At 39.4% G+C, this 7,061-nt stretch overlaps 1 long non-coding RNA gene across 1 annotated transcript; it reads right to left on the reverse strand.

The window, feature by feature from the left end:
- Positions 1-1,754: 1,754 nt before the first annotated feature.
- LOC106310766 lies at positions 1,755-3,138 on the reverse strand. Its single transcript, XR_001263865.1, has 2 exons — positions 3,062-3,138; positions 1,755-1,985 (listed from the first exon to the last, which is right to left on the reverse strand). It is a non-coding gene; the product is annotated as an uncharacterized LOC106310766 (long non-coding RNA).
- Between the last annotated feature and the right edge of the window lie 3,923 nt (positions 3,139-7,061).

Genomic DNA, 7,061 nt, shown 5'->3' on the forward strand with positions numbered 1-7,061 from the left:
TATGGCTAGAACTCCTCCATCAGCTGGATCATCCATGCTCTCATTATCTTCTTTGTTTGACTGGTCCATGATCATATCATCCCCTCCCTCTTGAATAGGATTTGTCCTCAAATCTATCTCATCTTGAAGATCAAGCTTGTATGCTGCATCTGGAGGTGCTTCTTTGATGAGGATGAAGCAAGTGATGTCCTGATGTCTTTCCAGGTTCAGATCAGGTGGCTTGAAACGCTTGTCTTCCTCACGCTTGTTCTTTCTTCTTGTATGCTTCAAAGCTTCTTCATAATCTGCAGATGGCTCTTTTGACAAAAACAAATGCATCATATCTGTGTAATCAATAAAAGAATTCTTGAAAACATGATTAGTTACCTTAGCATGCTCACCTGGTCGCCATAGATAGGATTGAGATGTTATAAACTCAGAAAAATTCAAACAAAGCAAACACAGGTTCACCTGACTTGTAGAGCCCATAACTCTTTCTCCTGAGAAGCTTTGGATATGATTCCAATTCATCGTGAGCCCCTCATGAGTTAAGTTTCCATGGAAGTCGAGTTTGTTGCTTAATTCCTTCTGGTTGCTGAGATATGATCCTCGGACTGCTCCTATGTCAAAGTTGGCGGCTTGACAGTTTCCAAGATTTGATTGTTGCATCTCCAACTTAGCCAAGGACTCATCATTGATACTCTGATCATTATAGCCCCTTTCTTCACCTGTACCTTTTTTGGCTTGTTTTGGACAAGACAAGTGTGTTATCATGTCAAAGAAAGTGTTGTAGACCAGAATGTCTCTAAAGCACAAAACAGTAAGATTCCTCCATCTATTATGCATATCAAAGAAAATATTGCAGACCCAAACAAATCTTTAACTTTGTCAAGACCAAAACGTTTGACATCATGAGTACTAACCATAAGAAACATTCCAGGCACAGAAGTAACCATATTAAACTCCTTACAGTGCTTTTGCAGGTCATAAGACAAGGATTCAGGAGTTGTATTTGACTGCAAGCTGTTCGGCTGTTCCAACTTTTCTCCTTGTGTTGACTGCTCTGGTTCTCTTTCTGCTGATTCTTCTTTTGCAACCTGTGACACTGAAATAATGCTACTCGGTTGCACCGGTTCAAGACAAGTTAGTTTATCAAAGGAATTATTAAAATTAAATTCAGACTGAGGTAAGAAAAGAGAACACTCTTGTCCTGACTCAGAATTTTCCTTCTCCATAGATGTTTCGGTTTGGACTTCTTGAATTGGTTCAGCTGTCTCTGGTTCTACATTTTTTTTTTTTTTGTGTTGTGTTGGTCCTTTTGAGTTGCTTTTCCACATCCATCACCACTTGAGACAGCTTCTTTATGTCCTCCTCACTGAACCAGCTTGTTGTCTTGCTAGGTAAACCAATAACACTGGCTGGAATTGATCTCATACTGACTTGTTGTTTCTGAACTGAGTTTGCATAGCATGACTCTGTTTCATACTGTTTTTGAAGTACTTCCTTGTGGTAGTGTCTTGGAACATACTTATGACGCATCAAAGCCCTTAATTTAAGCCAGGTTGTAACTGGTTCTTTTCCATAGTGTCTCCTAGACGACACCAATTGATTCCACCAGCTTGAAGCATAACCATAAAACTCAGCAGTAGCCATTTAAACCTTCTTTCTTTCAGCAGAGTGTTGACAGTTAAAAATCAACTCCATCTTCTCTTCCCACTCCACGTATGCAGCAGGGTCAGCATCACCATAGAAAGGAAGGATTTTTAGCTTTTGAACAGCCAATTTATCTTTGTGATTGTTTCGGCCTTCATGCCCACGTCTTTGTCTCCTCTCACTGCTTCTAGACTCAAAACTCTGACCAGTAGCTTGTTGGAGTTCCTGTCTCAACTCATGCCGGAATTTATCAAGGCTGGCTTTCATCTTCTCCTGCATCTGAGCACTCATAGCCTTAAGTAAAAGCTTTTCATCCTTAGTGAGTTCTCCTTTTTGATCTCCTGCCATGGTACCTGAGACAAGAGAAAGACTAAGCCAGTAAGTAGTTCGAAATCAAAATTAAATAAGGAAAACAAACAAGAGATGAAACAGATTCAGCACAGATCTAGAATAAAAATTCTCAGATTTATCACATTCAAAGCACAGAACAACAGATCTATCAATATTGAACTCAGATTGAAAATAACAAGCCCTAAATCAGACAATAATCAGATACTCAACCTGAGATTAGATCTAGAACAGATTGACCAAAAACTCAAACAGATCAAGAGAAACTCAACCTATTCAAGCCCAAATCGAATCAGATTCAAATCTAGACAGAGAATTTCGACCACAAACCCAAACAGAACAGATCTAAACAGATTAGAAGAATTTCAATTTTTCTTTTTTTTTCAGATCTAGGGTTCATAAGAAAATTTCGAAATTGAAAATAGAAGTAGAGAATTTAGAAACTTCCTTCCAGAGATTTGCTCTGATACCACATAATACACTCCTAGGATGCTTCTCTGGTTGGAATGGGATAGATCCTTGCAAACAGAGAATCAAAGACTCAATCTGCTTCAAGGTTTGTGGAATGAATGGTGACACAAAGAGATGTGAGAGGTCTCCTTGATACTCCTAAGTGAATCCCTTGGATACGACACACCAAGACAATCACTCTTGTGGTTTTGTTAGATATGACACACTAACAAAGACTCAAGAACACTCAGATCTACAAGAAGACTTGCAGCCGTCAGAGAGAGACAAGAGTCTGAAAATAAAAGATTGGATAGTTCTATTAGGGTTTTCAAACACATATTTATAGAGAAGGCAATGAACAGTCTCCTTGGTCTCTAAATGGGCATTAAAAATAAACCTTATAAAACCTTATAAAACCTTATAAGGGTTTTCAAGTCTGGCAGCTTAATTCTCAAGTCTAGCAGCCTAATTCTGCTTCATGTCAACAAAGATAACTAATTAAAATAAAGTGTTGAACTGAGATCATCAAATGAGTGATAGGAAAGCAACATATGGCCTCATTAAAAACCTATCTTTGGAAAACCCAGTGGGACAAAACCAAAGATAGGGAAAAAGAGCACACATATGTTACTTGCTCATTTGATGTCTATCTTGGAGCTGAGATGGCTTGAATTGTGGTAAGTGTGTCTTGGTTGATCAAACTTCTTCCAAGACTCTCTTCTTGCTTAAGTGATGTCTTAAGTAATCATCCAATGGCTTCTTTGAGTTGCTTGCTTCTGGCTCGAGTCATAGGACCTTCAGATATGGCTAGAGCTCCTCCATCAGCTGGATCATCCATGCTCTCATTATCTTCTTTGTTGACTGGTCCATGATCATATCACTGGTATTTGTGGAGCTCAGGAAAAGCTAGGAGATGAACTCAAGACATTGGTAGATGACACCTATCAACCTTTGGACAGAGGTTACAATGAGATTTTCAGAAGTATGGCAGAGATGAGGACATAGATTGAGAGTATGCAGCACAGCCTTGAGAAGGAAGCTACGACATCGCCATCGATCGACGCCAACAAAGCAACATCGATCGACGTCAAGCCACAGACATCCCAGATTCCTGCAGAACCGGAAAGTTTGGCAGAGAAGAAGGATGAATGGGAGATCGCATACATCAACACGAGGATTAACGACGTACACAACCCTCTGAACAACAACGTGGGCTGGTTGAGCACAAGAATTGATCTGCTACATCAAGATTTGGATACCATTCGCATGAATGATTCACAGCCAGCCACATCGATCGATATCTGCAACATCACATCGATCGACACAAGGTTCGCAGCCATGGAGGATAGGTTAAAATCTTATGAGGATATGCACGACCGTTTCACCTCATCTATCATGAGCTACCTGGACACCTTGTCTACACAGATGATGAATGTCCAGAAGGACATTGGTAAGCTTACTGATCAACATCATTTTCAGGAAGAAGGTTCAACATCGATCGATAGGTTCCGAAGGACATCGCTCGACGGCAAGAAACCTACAGAACATCTTCCCTACGCAGCAACAGAAGTTGATCAGATCACATCGAAGCTTTACACAGCTATAGACACCTTGGAGGAATGACTTGAGAAGCGATGTGATGACATCTATTTTCCATTCGACGTCAAACTCAATGGACTAGATAGCCAACCAGAATGACTACAAAAGGAAGTCAAAGCCATTCAGAGGCAACTTGCATCTCAACACCAGATATCAGCATCGATCGACAGAGAACACTCCAAATTGATCGACAGTAAAGCACCAGCAATGATCGACAGACACTTGTTCGCATCTATCGACACCACGTCTACGCCAGACGACGTGCAGCTGATTCCGAACAACATGGAGTCAATGCAGGAGCAACTGAACGAGCTATCAGAATACGCCTACAACAATATAGGATGGTATCAGTTCAGCATTGAAGACATCCTAGAAAGGCTACAGAACATCTCAAATGCAATACAAAAGATGGATGAGAGATGAACCAGAAATGATGAGGCCACAACAAGTTTCATTGCAGCTTGGTCCCGAATGTGCAGAGATGAAGTGGATGCTTGTTTCCCAACAAGTAGCTGTTTTTCCACCAACTAGCCACATACCTCCAAAGTCAAGCTAAATGAATATAACAAAGCGCTGAGTGGGAGGCCACCCACTATTAGGTAATTTTAATTGGTTTTCTTAGTTATTAGTATTAATTTTCGGTTTTATTCTTTCAGATTTATTGCAGGACCCAAGTAGGATGATTACCAACATATCGACCGTGGACGACACGTTGACATCGATCGACATACACACACACATGACGATCGATGCATACCTATGCACATCGATCGATTCCCAATCCGGTCAGGTTAATCTTCCTAACTTGTTACATTTATACTTATGATTTATTTCCACCGTAACTTCGACTGTGTTACACTGGGACCGTGTAATTTAAGTCTGGGGGGAGGTTTACTGATATAATTTATTCTGATTCTTATAAAAAGATTTATATAAATTATGCTTAGCTATGTGAAAGGGACTATGACCTTATTTATACTTGAATATCTAACCACTCTTTAGCACCATTCTAGATTTACTGATTGCAGATAGTACTAAGATGCTAAAGTGGATCAACCTGTCAACTATACACACTTGCCTTGATTGTTTGAAGGAACCAAAGCTGACCTCCAACACTAAACCTAACATAATCGCTTGTCTTGGGGCTTGGTATACATGAGATCGGATTCTTCAGACAAGTCTGGAAGGTAAAGCCTTATGTAGATTTATTTATCACAATTTTCTCTCTCTATTTCGACCCTAGAGTAGTTAGTTTTTATATATTAAAAAAAACAAATTCCAAAAATTATTATTCAAATAGGACTTAGGATTTAGTTAGGAGGAATCTGAACAGGACTTGGTGGCTACAACCATTAAGGCTTGCTTCATAAAGATTCCAAATAAAGAATTCGAACGGGACTTGGAGGCGGCAATCTTCAAGACTCGCTTCACAAAGAATTCTTGGATATAGGTAAAAAAAAAGTGAACATGACTTGGTGGCAACCACCATTAAGACTTGATTCACGAAAGTCTGTCCAATCTTGGTCACTAATCCTGCAATGGAAGCAGACTTTGACTCAAGAGAGAAATTAGAGAGAGATAAATTAGGAACTAACTTTTACCTGCAGTTCCAGATACTTGTCTGAAATCCTTGCATCCTGTGATCGATACTCCCAAGGTAAAGCATGCACTTTTATATTTATGCTAAGAAATGAGGTCAGTAGAAAGAATGTTAGACATGATTTGCTGAGTTGTAGACTAGTTGAATTTGGTTGCTAAGGTAGGATAATGCATAATGTGCTTTTGTGATTAGGACTTTAGATGTGGTTTGCGAAAGTGTAGAGGTGATGATTTCTATGTTTCATATCTATAAGTCTCTGCTGTTTTCAAACCTCTTTCAGAGAGACTGTCTGTTTGTTTTACTTGAGGACAAACAAAAGGGTAAGTCTAGGGGAGTTGATATACCATGGATTTGACCCATTTTTACCCATGGTATATAAGTATTTTACTATCTATATACTATATATTCTATCCTATTAGGTATGTTTTCAGGTTCAGAAGTATCTTGGAGTAAAGTGATGATTATGGAGCATTTAGGAGCTTAAAAGAGATTTCATCCGAGCTGACCATAAGAGGTCGATACGAAGAAGAAACAATCGATCGACGCACATCCAGTGACGTCGATCGATACATAAGAGAAGCTTCGACGATTGAAGATTATTATCGATCGATGTACATTCTACACCATCGATCGATGTCGAGACGCGGAAGCACGACTAGGTTTCAGCCGACTTTAAACCCAAGACTTCACCAAATTACAAGACTACCCCTGATGAGTTTTTAACTTAATAGTTATATACTTTCCTAAGTGTTAGGAGGCAAGAGAGCTTTTGGCCACCTTTGTATTCTTATTTTCAGCAGAGATTTTTAGAAGAAAAGATCATAGAGAGATTTGTGATTGGAACTCCATTGATTCATCTATTCTATTCTATGCAGTTTTTATTTATATTTTGTGTCATGAATTGCTTAGCTATGTCTTAGTAGTTTACTTGTTAGATTCAAGGTTCAAATAGGTTAGAGAGATTAGCCCCAACTATAGATTGCTAAGTTGTGGTATTCATTGATTGATTGTTCTTAATGTTTGTTCTAGATTAGCTAACTAGAATATTGAACCTAGGAATCTGCATGAGTCACGCATCCTTGACTATCTAGTCCTGAAACTAATCTGTCATACTAGGACTGCTAGAAAAATGCTACCGCTGAACTAGACAGCTAGTGAGCATTATCAACCTGCGCCTAGGGCTTAACTAGAAGCATCGATCGATATTGTCATCTAACAATCGATCGATATTTGTGAAAGGTGTAACGATCGATATCCCTATAGGACCATCGATCGACACTTTCTTGTGATCAACAGACGACAGTTGAGATCCAAGATCAAGTTAGTTACCCAGTGCAACATTGCCATCGCTGCTCACTGTGTTCAAGGGGTTGAGCTCTAATATATCATGCATGCAACTGATAGGCATCTATAGGATTATAATCTCCAACAC

The sequence above is a fragment of the Brassica oleracea genome, chromosome C8, assembly GCF_000695525.1.
Source record: "Brassica oleracea var. oleracea cultivar TO1000 chromosome C8, BOL, whole genome shotgun sequence".
In the NCBI taxonomy this organism is placed as follows: Eukaryota; Viridiplantae; Streptophyta; class Magnoliopsida; order Brassicales; family Brassicaceae; genus Brassica; species Brassica oleracea.